Genomic DNA, 22,061 nt, shown 5'->3' on the forward strand with positions numbered 1-22,061 from the left:
TCTTAATTACTTTCTTGTAGTTGCGGATGCTTGCAAGGGGTATAATCACAAGTATGTATTAGTCCTAGGAAGGGCGGTACATTAGCACAGGTTCACCCACACAACACTTATCAAAACAATGAATATTAATCAGCTGTATGTAGCGAAAGCACTAGACTAAAATCCCGTGTGTCCTCGAGAACGTTTGGTTATTATAAGTAAACAAACCGGCTTGTCCTTTGTGCTAAAAAGGATTGGGCCACTCGCTACAATTATTTCTCTCGCATTTTACTTACTCGTACTTTATTCATCTGTTACATCAAAACCCCCTGAATACTTGTCTGTGAGCATTTACAGTGAATCCTTCATCAAAACTGCCTGTCAACACCTTCTGCTCCTCGTTGGGATCGACATTCTTACTTATCGAAGATACTACGATATACCCCCTATACTTGTGGGTCATCAATGCCTAAGGGTTGCACGACGATAGCATATGATATGATGAACAATGCTAACCCTAAAACATCTATGATAACTACGTTGCTCGCCATCAAAAAGGCTTCAGTATGAGCAACGCATGAACGACGAATAAACGTGTGCTTGCCTAGATCGCAAGATGCGATCTAGGCAGCATGGTGCTTACCGGAAGAAACCCTCGAGACGGGGAGTTGGCGATGCGCCTAGATTGGTTTGTGGTGAACGTGATTGTTGTTTATTTCATAACCCTAGATACATATTTATAGTCCGGGGGACTTTCTAATTCAGGCGTGCACCTAACCGTGCACGGGTTAAACTCTAATTTCTAAACGACACGTATCCTACTATGGTACAGATACACGGGAAAACTAGCCCAAACTTGGTATGGAAGGCCGATTCATGTATTTCTTCTACGTATATTCTTCACACCCATCTCCAATCGCGGCCCACCTCTGATCCGGTCAAATTCTGGTGATAACACATGCCCCCCTGGTTTTGGAAATGACATTTCCAAAATCATTACGCTTTTCCTTCGTCGGGTCATGTCGTGGCGGAGCGAAGCTGCCGCGAGAATCTTCCATCATTTCGCCTCGCCTCTCGGGCTTCTCTGCACGAATTGATAATTTCGGCATCACGTCCTTGAGAACCGTCATGGCATTAAATCTCCACTACACCCCCTTTATTTATCTGTGCCGAACGGTTCGCCACTTCATCCCCCTGCTCTGTTCTGTCCACCAGCGCCCAAAAAACCCTCCTGCGCCACCATGTTTTCTTCCTCCTCTTCCTCTTCCGGTCTTTCCTATCGGTCTTCCTCCTCCCGCGAGCCGACGCCGGAGGACATACGCGCACCAGAAGAATGGGACCAGGAGGACCACGTCTCCTCCGTCTGGTCCGAGGACGACAAGTCCTTGACCAGCGGAGATGAAGATCTCCGGTTCCTCGCCGATGGGGAAGCTGGAATCGGAAAGCGAGGATGACTTGTTCCCACAGGACGGCTGCCCCTCTTCGAAGAAGAGGAGGATGAAGACGACGACGACGACTCCCTCGAGGGCTACCCGCCGGCGAAACGCCTCCGCACCTGGTGGGACGACGACGACAGTGATGATGAGGAGGATGAAGCTCCCGTAGAGGGCTACGGGAGCAGCGACGAGGAGCCCACCGGCAGTAGTGCTGATGAGAGCTCCGAGGACGACGACGAGGGCAGCGACGGCCCGTAGACTAGGATCTACTAGTGTAGGCCTAGTAGTAGTAGATTGGTCAACAGACCCTTCTTTTGTTCTTCCTTCTTTGAGCAATCGGCTCTTTCTTTGTAAGAAATCCTGTTTATCAATGAAGAATTTCCCCATATTTGATTTTGCCGATTTCCTTTAAGCTAATTTAGCCGATTCCCTTTAAGCTAATTCAGCCGATGCTCAATGAACCGATGGCCACGCATCGGTCCCTCACGATCTATCCTTCAACTCTTCGACTGATGACTTTGAGACCTGGTGGATAACATGGAAGACCCTTGCCCTCACGAGGGTCCTTAAATTCCTCTCACCAGCTCCGGTGATCCTCCTCTGCAAAACTCACCATCCTTGAAGAAGGTTGCGACGCAGGACCAGCCAATGATACTCCAATCGGCTTTTAAAAACAGAGCATCTACCAGATAAGCTGCCCCCGAGTTTCAGTCAAGGCGAAACAGAGACGAGGACACGCAATTCAGACAAATGGACCTGGGCTCGATCATATCTGAGAAAGCTACCATGCAGAGCCAGCCAGAGCCGATCACCCCTCTTGCGTTGAAAGCCGATCTGCGAGATGGTCACCGGCGGCTTTAGAAACCAAAACTCCTCTGACAAAGAGTTGGAGGTCCTCATGTCTTGAACACGCAACTGGTAGATCCTGTGTCGTTGTGCTAGAGTCGATGGCTATGCATCGGCTTTGTTCCTCATGAATTTTTTTTATGGGCCGATTTTTCTATCGGCCCCCAATATTTCACTGCACATGTATCGCACATGTTCATCTGATTAGGTGCCCCCCGAGCCGATTACGCCGAGTAGCTCGCTGATATCGGCTGCGTGGTTAGCTCAAGGCACTATATATGAACGTCGGCTCTGTTAGGACCAGTGTGGATTTCTTCCAGCTCATCAGCCGACGCAAACCCATTGCCCATTAGATTGACGTTGAACCCAGGCAGAATGAATGGTGAAGATAATTTTGGCCGATTGCTTGGAATCGGCCTCCATGTTGCTTGCTCGATGAAGGTTGTGCAATGTTCCTCCATATATCCTTGGGGCCGATCACATGGATCGGCATCGCCATGTTTGTCCATAGATGTTGCTCTTGTTACACGGTCAGGCCGGTGGATAAAACCAGCCTAACCCCGTCCTTTGTCACGTCGATGCGCTCGCAGTCGTCCAAATTGATGCCTGAGAGTGGCTCTTGGCCTGATGTCTCCCAAACATTCATGCCAGCCGTTGAAATCTCGGTTGAATCATATGCGTGGACGACTTTTACTTCATCTCCATCCCACTGTATTAGGCATTGGTGCATCGTGGATGGAATGCAACAGTTGGCGTGGATCCGATCTCTCCCTAGTAGGACAGCATAGGAGCTCTTGCTGTCGACAATAAAGAACGTCGTAGGGACGGTTTTCCTTCCTACGGTCAGATCCACGTTCGAGAACACCTTGTGCGTCGGATGCTTGGCCGTTGAAATCGCTCGGTGTCACATTGGTCTTGATCGAGATCCGAGCTAGAGCGTCCCAACCGACGTAGCATGGAGTATGGCATAATGTTAGCTGCCGCTCCGGTGTCCACCGAGCATTTTGTTGACGAGGCTGCCCGTTGATGTAACCTCGCAAGTACGGGGCCTTCGGATGCCTGTAGCTTCTCTCTCGTGGCTTCTCAAAGATGACCGGCCGTGGGCCGCGATCAAGTTGTGCCACGGGTGCTTCGTCTAATCACGGAGCACTAAACTCCGTTGGAAGGATGAACACCATGTTTGTGCCGGCCGATGTCTCATCGTCGGCTTTCTTTTGTCCGGGCGCCACTCTTTCCTTTGTGGCCGACCTTCTTCGTCCGAGGGTTCGCTGAATTTTAGCGGCCGGATCGAGGCCGCGCCTTCCTCAACGTGTGCGAGGTATAACCTTTCGGCTTCCTCCACCCCACGTAGTCGCTGAACCCTTCGCTTCTGGGAACGGCTGAGCCCATCAGGGCACCACCTTGGCCGATGATACTTGTCTTCTTCTTCATCATCGTCCTCTAGTTCCTCGAGATCTTCCATCCTAGCGGATTCAGCATTCTTATTCCGAGGCGGGAGAGGCCCTAGACGTTTGAACATGGACACGTTAGCTGCATCCTTCTTCTTTTGTTTACATTCTGGGCAGTTGCCGATTGTAGGCAATCGGCTCATTCCCGAATCCCAGCAGTGTCTGAAGAAGGGGCAGTCCCGAGTGCCTATCCACGTCGTCTTGCTCCTCGACTTTTCCTTGGCGTGGCGCTCATATCGCTCCTCGTCGCGATCATGCCGACGGTGTCTCCGGCGTCCCTAGCCGGACGATCTCTTTCATCATCGTCGTTGTATCGACGGCGTTGGTCGTATTGACCCACATACTTGTTGAGGAGGTGATCGAGAGAGAGGTCGGCTGATATCTTACGTTCCTCACTTCTCCCTCCGTGATGTAGCGCTTGCCATCGTGACTGCGCCGATCGCGTGGAGCGGCTTCCTCTGTGTCCTTGCTATGAGAGCAGCTGCCCTCATCTCCGTCCTTACCAGAGTGGTGCCCAGGTCCTACCATGTTGATATTGCACGAGAATCCTGGCTGGCACCCTTCATAGTAAGTGCACTTCACCATGTTAACGGCGGGGAAGGGGTGTGTGTCGACCTTCATGGCGTACTGGCTGAAAATTAGCCGCCCTTGTTCTATCGCCATTTGGACCTGCTGACGCCACACCCTGCAGTCGTTGGTGGCGTGGGTGAACGTGTTATGCCACTTGCGGTATGGCTTTCCGTTCAGCTCTTGCACCGTGGGGATCTTGTGGCCTTCGGGTAACTTTAGTTGCTTCTCCTTGAGTAAGAGGTCGAAAATCCGCTCGGCTTTGGTCACATCGAAGTCGAACCCTTTTGGAGGACCTTGTGGCTTAACCCATTTACAAGACACGGGGCTTGCCCCCGAGTCCATTCAGCCACTGCTACCTCTTGATCTCCCGCAGCACCTTCATCTTCATCCGCCTCAACCGGGACCACCGCGTGCTTGAATTTATCCTGGTAAACATCCGGGTGGCGCTTGTTCATATGCGGCGGCCTACGCACCATGTGCGCCGGTGAAGGGTAGTACGCTTGGGAGGCCACGTCCTTGATCGATGATGAGAGACCCACCACCGCGAACTCGGCTGCTTCTTTTTCACTTACATGAACCGAATAGCATCGGTTCCTAACGGTCCTGAAGCGCTGGACATATTCCGCCACCTGTTTCCCGCGCTTACGTCGTACTTGTGCTAGATCGGCAATGCCGGCCTCGGAGGCCTCCGAGTGATGCGCACATGGAGCCTGTTCTTCCAAGCTGCTTCCAAGTCCGGATTGAGTTTGGTGGCAGCGATGTGTACCACCCGAAAGCCGATCCTGTGAGGGACTATGCGAAGAACCTCACACGCAGCTCGTCCGATGCTGAGATCGTGCCCGACTGTGCCAAATATCGGCTCACATGCTCGATGGAGCCGGAACCATCCGATCCATTAAACTTGGTGAAATAAGGGAGCCGATATTTGGGTGGTAGTGGGATCAACTCGTACTCATTGGGGTACGGCTTGGAATAGCCGATTGTCCTCCTTTTCGGCATCATGCCGAAGCTGGTCTTCCGAATTGTACAAATCTGATCCGCGGTGATGGCTGCGGGCGTCGAACTGCGAAGATTCGCCGGGGTGGCATACTTAGCCAGCCATGCTTGCTTTTCCAGCTACGAGCCAAGCTGCGGGAGGTGAGCTCCGGAGGTTTGTCGGAGTGGCATACTTAGCTAGCCACGTCTGCTTCTCAAGATCTGTTCCCGAAGCTCCTCCTGCTGTTCCAGAAGTCCCTGCTGTTGCAGCCTGGTTCGAGAGTGCCCAGCTACTGCAGTCTGACACGTATGCGCACGTGTATCCGTGGGGGATCTCCTTGGGCGCCTCATGTAAGAATTGGTAGCCACTAGGGTCACCACCAATCTTGTAGACGACGTATGCCGATGAACTCGGCACTTCTGGTGCTGCCAACGCGAACGGCAGCGGTGGACGGGGCCGGAGTGGCATCTCTCCTTGGTAAGTCCCCGAGCTGGTCCGACGGAGAATGCGATGGCTCATGATTTCCTGGATCACGCGCGGAGCGACACGCTCCAAAGTGTTCACCGGAGCTCTCGGAATGGCGGTGCGGCGAATGAGCCACCATGAAGTTGATCTCCTGACGCGGCGACCTGGTGCGTTCTTCGACGGGGTGGACAGGTCCACTCCATCGAGCGCGCCTTCAGGTGAGAACCCTTTCCACCTGATGCCATGTGAGCGGGTTACGTGAAAAGAGCCGATGAGGTCGGCTTCGAGGACTGCTTTGATCTCGTCATGCTTCTTCTTGAGCTCCTCGGTCGGATCCTCGTACTTGACCGGAGTGCCTTCCGCCATCTCGGATGTAGATGGCGACGCGGTTGATGTCGAAGATGGTCCCACCGGGCGTGCCGAGAATGTGTTGCGGTCGAGAAACCCACCGGTGGGCAGCGACGGGCAACACCGTAGAGCCGGAATCTCCCGGGACTGCGGCTGGCCACTGGTCCCTCCGAGCGACGGCCCGCAAAGCCTTCGGCACGCACGTCCGATGCTTGATGCAAGGGCGTGCCACCCGACCTATACCTGGTCGGGGAAGGTGTTGGATGATGCCTCGCTTAGTTTCCTGCATGGCATACACGTAAACGTTAAATACGAGCCTCGATCGGCTCTCGGGTTGTCACGTGGATCGGCTCAAAGAGCCGATCCACCCATGATGCGTACGAGGTGTACGATCAGATGGTGGTCCTGCTTGATCAAGATAAAGCTAAAGCGACCTACTACGATTTGGGGTTTTCACCGCATAATTGGAACATCCTACTCGTGATCGAGCTCGGCGGCCACGCACGGTGATCGTAAACCGACCCTAGACAAGGCCTAAAAACCAACACGAAGTTGATCCTCGGAACATCCTGTCTAGGGCTAGCAAACTACACCCTACGCGCCCACTGGATCCTTCGACCCGTTTGTAAGGCCTAACGATGCGGATATTAAACTAATCCTTGAAGAACAAGGAGCAATCATAACGGATCGGATCTACTAAACAATGATCAAGCGGGGTGCCGCCCTTACACCCAAGATAGGCGTAAGGGCGGCTAGATGCCTAAGGGTTGCACGACGATAGCATATGATATGATGAACAATGCTAACCCTAAAACATCTATGATAACTACGTTGCTCGCCATCAAAAGGCTTCAGTACGAGCAACACATGAACGACGAATAAACGTGTGCTGCCTAGATCGCAAGATGCGATCTAGGCAGCATGGTGCTTACCCGGAAGAAACCCTCGAGACGGGGGAGTTGGCGATGCGCCTAGATTGGTTTGTGGTGAACGTGATTGTTGTTTATTTCATAAACCCTAGATACATATTTATAGTCCGGGGGCCTTTCTAATTCAGGCGTGCACCTAACCGTGCACGGGTTAAACTCTAACTTCTAAACGACATGTATCCTACTATGGTACAGATACACGGGCAAACTAGCCCAAACTTGGTATGGAAGGCCGATTCATGTATTTCTTCTACGTATATTCTTCACACCCATCTCCAATCGCGGCCCACCTCTGATCCGGTCAAATTCTGGTGATAACAGGTACGTCATGTTTGGAGAGGTGGGGGTCCCATGAAGGATTCCCAACGCCACGAAGGCTCACCTTCTTCTCCGAGCCAAACCCACGAAGGATAATGACCCTTTCCTTATGATTAGCTTTTCCTCCACTCCGGAGATGGCAAGCTCCACAACCACTTCACAAGCTCCACGAAGGAGAAGCCCGGGCCCCTTCACAACCTTCCACGAAGAGGTCACCGGGACACCAACCAAGTCAACTAGGAGGTCCCCCTCCAAGAGTAACAAGCTCACGGTCTCTCACTCGAACTAATCATGGTAGAGAGCTCAACACTATGCAATGATGCAAAACAAGAACACTAGAGGTGTTCAAATCCTTCACACTCAAATCTCACCAAAGCAACAAATGCTAGGTTGAGATTAGAGGGGAAGAACAAGGAGGAAATCAACAAATGACTCCAAGATCTAGATCCAAAGGGTTCCCCTCACTTAGAGGAGAAATGGATTGGTGGGGATTGTAGATCTAGAGCTCCTCTCTTATATCCCTCAAGAATGAGCAAGAATCATGGGGGGGGATCAAGAGATATGGCAAGTTCTTCAAAGTCAACAATGGAGGAGAGAGAGTGGAAGAACTGACAGAGACCAAGGTGGAAGAAGGCCTATTTATAGCCCAAGCCGAAATCTAACCGTTGGGGAAGGATCCAGCTCAGCAACAGTCGAGGAAGCCGGTCAACCGGGCCAGGGGCCGATCAGACCGGGCCACAGGCCGGACCATCCGGACGGCACCGGATCGTGCGCCGGGCCAAGACCGGGGCAAGTCCAGGACATACAGAACCTGCCCCCGGTTGTCACCGGAGCAGGATTCGGTCCGTGCCGGGGAGGCCGGTCCACAGGCCGGCGTGGCCGGCCGTGAGGCCGGACCGGTCGGTCCAAACCGGCCCGTACGCCGGGCCAGCACCGGGAGAAGCTGGAGACCTCCCTGGATAGTGCCCGGTTGGCACCGGTCCATGAGCCAGTTTGCGCCAGGCTAGTCGATGTCACGGTCGGTCCAGCCGGACCTTAGGCCGGGCGGGCACCGAGCGCCAGTGCCAGAATGCGCAGGACCCCGGAAGACCTTTTCTTTTCCTTTTAAACAGAAAATGCTCCCGAAGTCCGATTGACATGAAACCAATTTTGTTGTAAAGATAATGACAAATAGAACCCCAACAAAAATGGTGAAGACGTCCAAACTCGAAAACGCAATAGAAGATGCATGCGGATACCGTTTTCGATGAACTTGGGCTTGTTGTAAAGCTAGCAACAATCTCAAGAACCTCATACAGAGAAACACCAATAAGTAATAGAGATATGCAAAGTATGCAAAGGGTTGATCTCCCTAAGATGATGTGATCAAGTTACCCAACCGAAAGCCCCTCTTGATAGTGCGGCTATCTATCCTATAACCCGGTCTCCCAACAACCACCTTGAGACCGGTAAAAGGAAAACCTAGCAAGGCCATACCTTTACCTTGCGCATCCCGTTGATCTTGATGATAACTCTTCAAGCTCCACTCAAGCCGGAATGCCTTACTTGATCATTGTAACTTCGTGAAGACTCACAAATTCTCACCCGTACACCATGATGGGAAAGCTCCATTGATGCACATCTTCACATGTCCATTATCACTAAATGGACGGCAAGTTTCAAGCATATGATCCTCTTGAGATGCTCAACTTGAACTTGCCCAACTCAACCTTGATGACGATCACCACTTGATGTCATCCTCTCATGGACTATATGAGATCTCACTTTTGATGCATTCCCATGGAAAGATACCTAACCCATATAGACAACACAAGGGCACATATATGATGGGTTAGTTCATGAAGCATAATTGACAAGTCTTACAATACCACATGACTTCACGTGGCACATTCTTCATGCTTCATGTGTTGATCAAACTTGAATCTATTCTTCACTCTTTGTATTGATCAACCTTGTATCTTCTCATGCTCTATCATACTATCTTGAGGTGTATAAAGAATTCTTCATTTGCTTGCATGCTCTAAATCTTAGTCAACCATAGCTCAACTCGTGAGACTATCATGACACCGACTTAGAGCCATATCTTGAATTATTCACTCGGAATCAAGCACTCAAAATCTTGATCATTCATTGCTTAACTCATAAGCTAGAGCATGGCTAATATTGAGTTCCACATAAGAACTCCGTCTTCATTTCTTCTTCTTGATCATATCACATATATGTATTCAAATCGATGATCTTGATGCCAATACTCAAGGGATATCTTTATCTTCATGGCATCCATACTTGAATCCAACACATGGACTACAAGTAGTACATATGGAATATTCCTTCATATAAAATAAATGAAAACATTAGTCCATAGGGGTTGTCATTAATTACCAAAACCACACATAGGGGCAATGTACCCTTACATCCGCCCCATTAAGTTAGTTGCCAAAAATATTTGCAATGCTCCGTGGAGGGTACAAGGTACAACCTATTTGAGTTGCTGGCCATATAGATCTCGCGAATTGGCATCGGAAGAAAAGGTGGTTGATAGTCTCATCATGGTGACAAAACGCACACTTTTTACTACCTTGCCAATTCCGCTTTACAGTGTTGTCCTTAGTTAGGATTCCCCCCTACGAATATACTATGCATGCAAAGACCATCGTCTTTGATGGAATCTTCATAGACCAATTTTTATTATTATTAACAACTGGCATTCAGATTGGATCAAAGCATTATACATAGAATCAACCGAGAATCTGACACTCTCTTTTAGATTCCACCGAACCTCATTAGATCCTTGCGATAATTGGACCATCTTCAGACGCTAAAGCAAAGCATTCCAAGATGCTAGTCTCGGACCGACAAGATAATGTCTGAACGTCATCTCCGATGGTGAATTTTGCATAAACATTGCAAGAGTATCAGATTTGTGTCATACAATGTTGTATAATGCAGGACATTGTTCACGAAGAGTGGCATTGCCTAACCACTTATCTTCCCAGACTGCTCCACTTGTGGTATGAGCATGAGAAGAGGGCTCCTACATTTGCACTCCTCCTCCTTCGTCGATGCATGCCTCGCGCCCTCACGACGGTTTGCATGAATGTCTCGCGTCGAGACTTCGTCTCTTTTTGCCACACATGAATGGTTGCACACAAGTTGAAACGTTGTGCTATAGTGAACAATGAATATTGTTGCATGTTCACTTCACCTTCTATCCCTTTGTTTCATCTCCCAACCCTCCAACTGTGTGCCTATAAAAGGGAGGTCGCTCCTCTCCAGAGATACACACGAAAACACAAACGCCATAGCCTCATGGTTCTAGAGCTTTGCAACAATCAAGGCCTTCCCCATCCCGTCTTGCTGCGTGCACCGATAGTCAGGACAGTAGGCCTCCGAAACCCCGCCTCTTATGATCCTCTACGGGAGAGCGGCGATGAGGTTTTTAGGGAGCGCTTCTACGTGATTACTGAATTCATCATGGACGTGGAAGAGTTCTTCCCCAACAACGATCTCTTCCCCGATAACAGTAGCCTCTACGACAACATGGGCGACAACACAGGCAATGCGAACGGGTCTTCTTCCACTTTCATGTATGTTATTTTCATTCTCCTAGTCGAGATCATGATGCTTGTTCTAGTTCTACTATCTTCTCTAGAATTCATAGTATCACACAACGTGTTAGATGGCATGTCTGGTTTGTTTCCTTTATTTCTAGCCATGTTTTATCTACATTTTTTCTTGGTTAATTTATGTGAAAAGTTGCTTATATTTTCAACACCCAATTGCTTAGGGAAAAGTATTACTCTTCAGGAGATTTGTTGAATAAATAATTAAAGGAAGGATCATCTTATACATGGCAAAGTATATGTGCAGGTATTTAGACTTTTAAGAAAGGATATGTGTGGCATGTTGGTAATGGTGAAGACATAAACATATGGAGTGCTTCGTGGGTGCCGAGTAGCCCATCAAGGAAGATTATTACCCCATAAGTAATATAGTATATACCAAAGTTTCAAAACTTATTGATCCTATTAATAGATGTTGGGATGAACCAATGTTGCGATCCTTATATTTCTACACGGTGGATGTGAATAGAGTCTGTATTTCAGGTGTTGTCTTGGTGGTGGATGTATGTTGTTGTTAGGTCTGGAATACTGTAGCGGGAATTTTTTTCTTAGTTTTTTTTTTTTTTTTTTGGCTGTGTGCATCCGTACTGCCATTAGGGTGTTGCGTTGTTGCAGAGGTTGGATGTAATTGGTATCTTTTGATATTAATATATTCCCTTTATCTAAAAAAAGGTACAATGCAAGATTTTTGTATCTTGGAACTGTACTAAAAGTGTAATTTTTTTTGGTTCAATTAGCATACTAATGTGAGTGGGATGTCAAGATATTATAATGATCTACCGGAGGAATTGATCCTTTCCATGTGGCGGGAGAGAGATGGAAGATCCAAAGAGATGAAAACGTCCAAAAGCCAACAAGGACCAGTCAAGCAATAGTGGCACTATCTGTGAGTTTCCACAGAGCGAGTAAGAGAAACCCGGGCATAAGACGCCACACTTGGATTAAACCAGCGGATGATTATGTCAGACTGAACATTGATGCTGCATTCTCGGTGGAGAGGTACTCGGAGCCTACAGGAGCTGTTGTTATTAGTGATGACCAAAGGATGTTCTTGGCAGGCTATACCTGGGCATGGGAAGCCCGGCCCGAACGGCCCGACCCGACCCGGCCCGAAAATCCCGGGCCGGGCTTTTTCTCTCTATCGGGCCGGGCTCGGGCCTTCTTTCTTCAGCCCGTAATTATATCGGGCCGGGCTCGGGCCACAGAAAAAAGAAAATTGCCACTAGATCGGGCCGGGCCGTCGGGCCAGCCCGGAAAAAATCGGGCTTTTTCGGGCCACGGGCCGGACTCGGGCCTAAATTTGCTGAAAGTTGGTCGGGCCGGGCCGGGCTTGGGCCAAGGATTTCCTGTCGGGCTTTTTTCGGGCCAGCCCGAAGCCCGGCCCGGCCCGAGAAATGCCCAGGAAGATTGGCAGGTAGATGCAGTGCATGTTGTTGATGCTGCTACAAATCTCACTATGTGATGGACTCACCCTCATGGGTCAGTTAGGCTGCAACCGCATTGAGATTAAGAGTGACTGCACGGATGTTGTTGATATAATGCAAAACGGAGGAAATTCAATTGGTGGTACAACAGCAATCTATGAACATTGCGAAAACAGCAAACGGAGACCGAACTACATATAGTTCTTTATTTTCAAAAATTGAGAAATCATAATTTTAAGTTTTAAAAAATCTGAAAAAAATCCTGAATGTAGACAATGATGAAATCTACAAACGTGCAAAATCTCAATGTGAAATTCTTTGTATTGTATACTATACAAAAATGATAAAGTCTGACAGGTTTTATAGTTTTGAAATATGCACTATTCACTACTCTCAGATGCATACATTTGTCATTTTTGTGTAACCTAAAGTACTAAAAATTTCATATTGAGATTTTGCATGTTTGTATATTTCATCATTGACTACATCTAGGATTTTATTTTTATTTTCTGACACTTAAAAATATGATTTCCAATTTTTTGAAAATAAAGAGCTACATGTAGTTCGGCCTCCATTTATCCACTCTCCATGAACATTGTTCTTTCTTAGCTCGTAATTTTACTCATATTAACATTTCTCATTGTTCTAGGAAAACTAATGTAGTAGCTCACACTCTGGCTTGTAATGCGTAGGGATCTTAGGCTGGTGCCAATGCACCGCCCCGCTCTAGCCTCGCCACGTCAGCTTTTACCTCACTCTCACCCCACTCTCATCCCACTCTCACCCCACCTTGCCAATGCATGGGCTATAGTGAGAGCTCTCACTTCTCTCTCCTCCACATCAGCTTTTCTCTCTCCTCGACATTAGCTTTTCTTTTCGGATTACAACATTAATAATAATGCAAGGAAATTATTTTATTGAACTAAAATTGTTACCGATTACATCATAAAATAGTGCCAGCTCTATTTAAATTGTTGTGCAAAAAGCCCTTCAAAATTTGGCTCAAAACACCCTAAAATGCCAAAATTTGGCTCAAAACACCCTAAAATGCCAAATCCTACCAATTTTTCCTAAGTCCAGGGGGTTTTCTGCAAAACCCCCTTTGTCTTCTACCTCCCGCCCCGCCTCTCGCCCACCCCGCCATCGCTGCCGCCTCCCTCCCGCCTCGCTCTCGCCGCCAACGCGGGCGGCAGCCGGGCGGGAGCGGGCGATAGCGCCGGGCGCCCCCGCCGGCGCCCCTCCCTCTCGTCTCGCCCGCCTCCCGCCTCTCTCCCGCCCCGCGCCGGGCGGTACCGCCCCCGCTCTCTCCCGCGTTGGCACCAGCCTTAGGCTGTAACTTGGTTTGAGGATCCGTCTGATTTTTTTTCCTTCTTTGAGCTTTTTAACAAACGACATAAGCTTGTTTCCTAATTAATTAATTAATAAATTAACTGAATTAATTAATAAGTTTTCGTGGTGGCCTTTTCTAAAACAGAAAGAGAGAAAAATATCAGGCTCGGCTCAAAGGTACAAACTCTCGAACGTACGAAATACGCGATCCCTCCTGTGAGATCGAGCATGCGAAGCTGTCCGACTCACACCACAAACGAGCGTGTCTGTCCAGTACTGTTCGTGTCAAACTTTGCACCGTTGTGTAATGTACTCAACATACAACACCCCCAGCTTTCTTTCTTCTACACGGACTAATAATCAGAGGGTTTCATTCATGGCGAGGGGACAAAACGGTAGACGCTGGCTCGCCGACGAACTCCACAGGGTCAATAGAACAAGGTTAGGCCGTTGCTCTCGCTTGGGCCGAACTGGACGGGTTCCTCACAACAAAAAGTCGGAGTTAGAGGTACTCCGTAGTATACTCCCAGTCGGAGTAGTAGAGGTTTCGTAATCGAACATAGAGCTCTTAATTGCTATAAATGGTTATCAAGCCTACCTTGATCGGTAGTCAGTTTTACGCATCAACTTCTCGACGCAAGGGTGTGAGATAGCAACCATGGTGATGACCAAGAGCGCGGTGGCGGAGAAGAAGAGCAGATCGGCGCTCGCCGTCGCGCTCCCTCGCGAGCTCGTCGTCGACATTGTCGGGATCGTCGCGGCGAGTTCCTCGCAGCCCATGGCTGACCTCTGCAACCTACGATCCACGTAAGTTCTCATACATATATTCGAATAGCATGTGCATCGAAGTAGTTTAGAACAACGATCTCCATATTCCGATAATTTCCATTGGAAAAGGTATAAATCGCTACAGAGATCGAATTCTCTCCTGACTGTATATGTTGCGCGCGCGCAGCTGCAAGGACATGTACGGCGCGTCCAAGGAACGCCACGTCGGCAGACGCTTGGCGCTGGAGAAGGAGAAGATGATGAAGTGGCGGGACAACATGGCCTACCACGCCATGCTGAAGCACCTGGCCGACGTCGGCAACCCGGAGGCCTGCTTCATCGTCGGCCTCACGCTCGTCTTCGCCCGACACGACACGCAGCAGGGCCGCGTGTGCCTCAACCAGGCGGCGGCCGGCGGCCACAAGACGGCGGCCTACGTGCTCGGCCTGCTCCTCTACACGCTCAAGGACCAGCGAGACCTCGCGAAGCGGTACATCGGCCTGCTCGAGGGCGACGCGGGGTGCACCAAGGTCACCGCGGAGAAGACGAATCTGGAGTACAGGAAGTATCGACAGCTCGCCGCCAACGCTGTCCGAGAGGTGGCATGGAAGGGGATGACGGACAGAAGGAGGTCGGGCCTCGCGTCGGTGCTGCTAGAGGATGACGGAGACCGGTGCACGAGCGCCCGCTGCGGCCTGCCACAAGGCGGCTGGGCGGACTACGACATCTTCTGCAGCGATGATTGCAGAATTAGGCGTGAGCGTGTTGAATTCTTTGGGTTGGTGTTAAGATATCTACCTTAATTGGGCGCCAGCGCTATATCGCTTAATGTGAGAAGTATTCGCGCTCGCCCGGCCATGGGCCGCGGCCGAGTAAGGGTGACTTCTTTTGCGCTCATGCTTATGCATAAGCTAGCTTATGGATTTTGGTGGGTAGAAACTGCGGTGGGTAGAATCTCTTAGAAGGTAGTTTGGTCCATTCTTTTGGGCTTCTGGAATTATGATTTATTTGCTGTGTTCAGTTGTAAAATGTCTATAATGCCCCAAAATTTTATATGTGCCCAGAATAAAAGAATTTCTTACTGGTTTTGAAATTACATTGACATGATGTATGTGACAAATCATAATGCCCAAAATAAATGATTTTCTTACTGGTTTTGAATTTCTTGTAAAGATAATTTAAAAAAATTATATCATAAAATGAAATTACTGGCATCAAGAAAAACATCGGAAGGAGGCTAGTTGCCTGTGTCTGCGGGGACGAAATCGATCGAGATAAATCGTGGAGGACCAGCTCGATGTCACCGGTTGGGTAGGACGAGATCGAGGTCAGCGTCGGTGGCGGAAGTCACCATCGGAGGAAGAGGAGGTCGACGGTAAGCCGGCGTTGGCGGATCAAAAAGCTTGTTGCCGGCGTCGGTCTGCAGTTGGAGAGGCGGGCACTGGTCTGCAGTTGGAGATGTGGGGAGAGAACAGATGGGAAGCGGCGGGGGCGGCCGTGTTGTGCACCCTGCCGGAGCAGCAGCGACGGCGGCGTGGTCAGCGGTGGTGGAGCGGAGGCAGTAGCGCGGAGCCCAGATCCAGCTCATGAGCGCCATGAGGCAGGTGTGTGGAGATAGGGCGATGCGGGTCGGGGACTGGGTCCTCACGGTCGAAAGATTTTTCATTTGCCCAAACATTATTCCTAGAATGGCAGTACTTTTGTAAATAGAAGTAATGAAAAGGGTAGGGATGGATAGTGATTCGGGAGTTTAGACAAGAAGCTCGAGAAGCTCTCAGAAACTGCTCGATACCAGTTTTCCCGTAGAGACAGGAAACCAGCTTCGCGGTGAGAAGAAGCCCAGCAGAAATTGTCCCCTTCTTTTAGTCTTCAGCTGCCTGGGACCTATAAGCTGGGCTAGAAGCCCAAAAGAAGTCACCCTTAAGTATTTTTCTCTTCTTTTTGCTTTTCCTGTTTCACTTTTTTGCTATTTCGTTTTTGGCGGTCACTAGGCATCATCCATCTGTAAAAAGTCTTCTATCAGCCGCCTTCCGAACCGTCCAATCTAGTTAATTGAACGAATTCCACTAGTTCGATTGTGGTACAAAAACGTTTCGCGCGTAATAACTTTTTTTTAGTATGTAACATTTGTCTCCAAAAGGGTACGGGAAACAAGACACAGGCGATCAGGAGGTGGCTCAAAAAATCCATCTAGGGTTTTGTCCCTTTCGTCGGTGACGCTGCCGGTCCGTTCCGCGCGCCTCCGGTGGCCTTGGGGCCTTGGGGGTGTGGCGGACCGGGGCCTCTCGCCGGCGGGAAGGTTACAGTTCTTCGTTTAGTTTGTTCTTGGTGTCTTCTTCAGGATGGTGAGGCAGCGGCTACTTCCTGAAGTCAGAATAGTCCTCTCCGTCATATCCTCGCTCCGGTGATGCATCTAGCGTCGTTGGAGGACGTGTGGAGTTGTGTGTCCGGCGGATCTCCCGTGATCCGGTCGTCTTTCGTGTTCGATTGTGTGGTTTCAGATCAGTCTCTTCTGATCTACAGTTATTATCATTGGCGATGGTTGCTGCTCTGGTGCGCTGGTCCTTTGGGGTCTTAGCACGACGACTTCCCGTCTGTCTACTACAACAAGCTCTACTACGATACGGGGTGGTATCGGTACCGCAGCAAGGTGGAGCTATACTTCCAGCAAACTGGCCGTTCATACGCACGCCGGCGGCTAGACTTGCGTTGCACCGCGCCATGCTCGATTCGAGGACCAAGGACAGGACCCGCCTGTGTCGACCGTGTACCCGCCTGTCACACACAGCGGCATAGGCTGGCTCACTGGTAGCCAATCACGCTGGCTCGCTGATCGTCACTGGTCGCGAATAGCACGGTGGGCCGGCCCATCTAGGCGATGGTCATAAGCGAGCGGGCGCTCTAGCTCGCTGGAACCGACAGGGCCTGCTATTTGGCGCCCTTTTTTTTTGCGGATTTGCTATATGCCGACCAGGTCGGCATCTTGAGCGCGGTGCCGCACGCCCCGTCGACTAGCGGTTGTTATTTGGCCCGTGGCTCATTAGGTAAACGCCTTTATTTCCTTTTTTAAAAAAACTAACATTTATTCAAAATTTTCTGTATATATTCTTAAAAATGTACGATTTCAATTTTTTTTAAAATTCGAATGTTGTTTAAAATTCAATTTTTTGTTTACAATTTGAAATTATTTAAAATTGTTCGAATCGTTCAAATTTCAAAATTCGTTCAAATTTCAAAAAAATTATTCAATAGTCAAAATTCTTTGAAAAACTGAAATTGTTCAAATTTCGAATATGAACAAATTTCAAACTTGAAAAAATTCGAATTTTTTTTAAAAAAAAACGAGAAGACAGAAAAATGAAACACAAAAAAAGAAAGGAGAAAAGAAAAAAAGGAAACATGAAAGAAAAGGAAAAAAAAAGAACAGGAAAAAACGGCTAACCAAGTCGGCCCACACTGCGCATGGGGTGTGCGGCGCGGTGTAGTTGCCGACTTGGTGAGCATATAGGGATTATTGGAACCATTTTACCCGGTGAAAAACTATTGAACTTTGAACCATTTTACCCGGTGAACAAATAAAATCTAAACATTTTTTCAAATTTACAAAATTCGAAAATTATTTTTAAATATAAAATAAAACAAGAAAACAGAAAAATAAAAACAGAAAAATAAAATAAAAATAAAATAAAAATAAAAAAGGAAACAGAAAAGAAGAGAATAGGAAAAAGCACCTAATCGGACCGGCACACAACACGCGCGGGGGTGTGCATCGTGGTGCAATTGTCGACCTGGTCGAGATATAGGGATTAACGAAACAAACCCATAGGGGGTCCCTTAATTAGGTCCAGAGGCCCAAATATCTGGGGGCGGGTTTGATCGGCCGATGAAGATTTTGTTTCTATTTGTGTAGCCAATACTATGGCAAACATAATAATAAATTGAGAATAGGAAACCTATGTAGTTTTCCCATGTTAAAGGGGAAAATCGTGCTCCCTCTGATTCATATTACTTCGTAATATATATATATATATATATATATATATATATATATATATATATATATATATATATATATAGGACATATTCATGCTACACCCGGGTGTAGTTACTCCCACGTGTGTTTCACACAATCTAGGTAGTATCTATCATACCGAAGAGTATATACATGTAGTATGAAGTATATAAGAATATTTTGGTGGTATATATACTACTTTGTAGGTAGTATGTACATTTTTTTACGTACACTATTTATTTACGTATAAATATGCATGTATTTTGTATATATAGTGCAAACTATGGGTGTATTTAATTTTTTTTCACCAAAGTTGGTATGGAGTATCTTAGATATAGTGTACGAACATACTCAAATAAATAAAGTATGTTATATACTTCCGTATGGTAGTATATGAGACGTGGGTGTAGTTACACCCAGGAGTAGGAAGTATTTATCCTATATATATATATATATATATATATATAGGACATATTCATACTACACCCGGGTGTAGTTACACCCACGCGTGTTTCTCATAATTTAGAGAGTATCTATCATGCCTAAGAGTATGTACATGTAGTATGAAGTATATAAAACTATTTTGGTAGTATATATAATACTTTGTAGGCAGTATGCACATTATTTTACGTAAACTCATTTTTTACGTATACATATGCATGTATTTTGTATATATAGTGCAAACTACATGCTCACTTATATTTTTTTCACCAAACTTGGTTTGTAATATCTTAGATATAGTGTAGGAACATACTCAAATTGATAAAGTATCGTATATATTTCCGTATGGTAGTATATTAGATATGGGTGTAACTACACCCAGGGGTGGAAGTATTTATCCTATATAGGACATATTCATACTACACCCGGGTGTAGTTACACCCACGCGTGTTTCTCATAATTTAGAGAGTATCTATCATGCCTAAGAGTATGTACATGTAGTATGAAGTATATAAAACTATTTTGGTAGTATATATAATACTTTGTAGGCAGTATGCACATTATTTTACGTAAACTCATTTTTTACGTATACATATGCATGTATTTTGTATATATAGTGCAAACTACATGCTCACTTATATTTTTTCACCAAACTTGGTTTGTAATATCTTAGATATAGTGTAGGAACATACTCAAATTGATAAAGTATCGTATATACTTCCGTATGGTAGTATATTAGATATGGGTGTAACTACACTCAGGGGTAGGAAGTATTTATCCTATATATATCGACGCGGATTTTCTACCAAGGGTGGTAGCTATGCATAGGGTAGCAGCCCTTGGATAGAAGGAGTTCTGATTCTACTCATGTCCAGATCAAATACCCAGGTGCACTTTCACTGAACGGACGTTTGTGCTCCGTGATTGCATGCAGTCTAAAAGGCAGGAAAAAATGTTGCCACAACTTTCCAACACCTTTTTTTAACATGATTTCACACATTGTGTCGGCCACGGTGATGACCATCCGTCGTGTGAAAATTTAGCTTTTTTTACTCCTTTTGACAATTTGTAACGGTGACGGTAGCCAGGTCACGGTTGCTAGCTCCATACCGTGTGAAATGTGTCATTTTTTACTAGTTTTCACACATTTTTGTCGGCACGGTATGGTTTAATAAAAATTATGTCCTACGGAAGGCCATGGTCGTTGCTAAATGGTAGTTAATTTATTGGCGCCACTTTTTCCAAACATTTATCTATTATAGTTTGCACCTTCTTCCACAAAGATTAGTCGGCGGGTCTCAGCATAGTGCCATGTCGTGTGCAATTGTCGTTTTTTACATGTTTTAACAGTTTGTATCGGTGACGGTGCCCGCGTGCCATACCGTATGAAACTTCTCTTTTTTACTCGTTTCCAGACAATTCAGACGGACGGCGTGGTTAAAAAATGAGCATGTCCTGGGGACATCAGCAGTCGTTGCTAAGTGGTGGTTCAATCAGCCGTAGCATTTAGCAAACGAACTGCATATTGTTTGAACCTTTTTGACAGTACAAACCGTTGAAACGTAACGAAACAAACAAGAAAAATTCGTTGCCGTGTTGCCATACCGATGACATGTTGTTGATGTGGGATTGTAATGACATTTTATTTTTTGATTGAACGGTAGCTAGCTACCTGCGGCTGTCTAATCACCAGTGTAGCCTAGATGATAGGGTGCCGATTTTTTCCAATTGACAAATAACATACGGCATGGTGGTCATGCCGAAGAAAATTTGTCATTTTGGTTTCTCTTTCACACATTGCATACTGGTGTGGTCTAGTATCTGTTCGCGTGTCACTGTCAATCAATTCTAGACGCGCGTGACAATGTAGCCGACTGTAACTTGTCGTTTTGGAAGTGGGGTGACATTTTATGTGTCCGACAGCTGCATGGGATGCGTCCTCTTGAAGCCGGAACCTTTATTTTTTGCAGTTCATGTATATTTTGACAGCCAAACTTCGGATGTGTTTTTCGTTCCCTGTGTTTTCTATTTCTTTCGCGAACGAAGCAAGCCCATCTATTTATATTATTCTGATCATACGAAGGAGAGCTGAGCTGGGTGTGCAGTTTGCAGTAGAGGGATTGCTGACGCTCCCCAGCCAGACAGGTTATAATTTTTTTACCTATTTAACTATTTCTTTTTTCCAAAGTTAGCACGAACAGAATTTTTTTCTCTGTATTATACAGATCGGTTTACTCCATATCCTTTATTCTATGCAGTCTTCCTTGCGGCTCAATGCTTCCAGCCGCTTGGAACTATGGAGCGGTCGAAAAGGCGCCGAGGGAAGCAGATGGCAGGGGGACGGCTGCATCTTTGTTCCTCGCGAAGGGCAGGTTTTCCAGTCAATAGAGGAAGCTTTTGAATTCTTCAATATGTATTCTTGGGAGGTTGGTTTTGGGATAAGACATGGCAGAAGCAGGATGAATGGATCGAACGTCCGCACAAGACACGACATTGTCCGTTCTTGCGAGGTCTGTACTTTTGATGCATTCCAATTTAAATTCATAGCATTTTTTTATGTGCTATCAAGTTTTGTTTCCCCATGAATTTCAATTCTTTCCCTGGAAAGTTTACACATTTTCTCTTTCACCGTCAGGGTAGAGACAAGGCCGAGATGGGCAGGTAGAGACAATGTACGGATAGATGTTTGTTGTCAGGAGATATGTCGATGCGGATTTTCTACCTAGTGTGATAGATGTGCACACTGTTAGGACCGTTCGATGCAGTCTCGTGATTTGGGCTGCCGTTCACTTCCGTTAAGTAGCTAGGAGCCATGCTTGTCCTTGTCCTGAAATAAAGAACCCGTGGCTCTTCTGAACCGTAAACTGTCCACTGTCCACTGCTTTCCCCTTGACTTGGTTGCACCGCCGGTTCCGCATGGCAATAAAAATCACAACATGCTTTTAAAAGTAAAGACAACTTAGCTATTTGCTCTACTCGCCTCCAACAAATTTTAAACGTCCAAATTTTCAGGAGCATATTTACAGGGGATGCAAAACTCCTCTTCTCATACATTGAAGAAACATGGAAAAAATCTAGATCATGAAAATGCCATATCGAAATCACATATATTGAAGCATCTAACGAAAAGATCTCATGTGAAATCATTT

The sequence above is a fragment of the Lolium rigidum genome, chromosome 7, assembly GCF_022539505.1.
Source record: "Lolium rigidum isolate FL_2022 chromosome 7, APGP_CSIRO_Lrig_0.1, whole genome shotgun sequence".
In the NCBI taxonomy this organism is placed as follows: Eukaryota; Viridiplantae; Streptophyta; class Magnoliopsida; order Poales; family Poaceae; genus Lolium; species Lolium rigidum.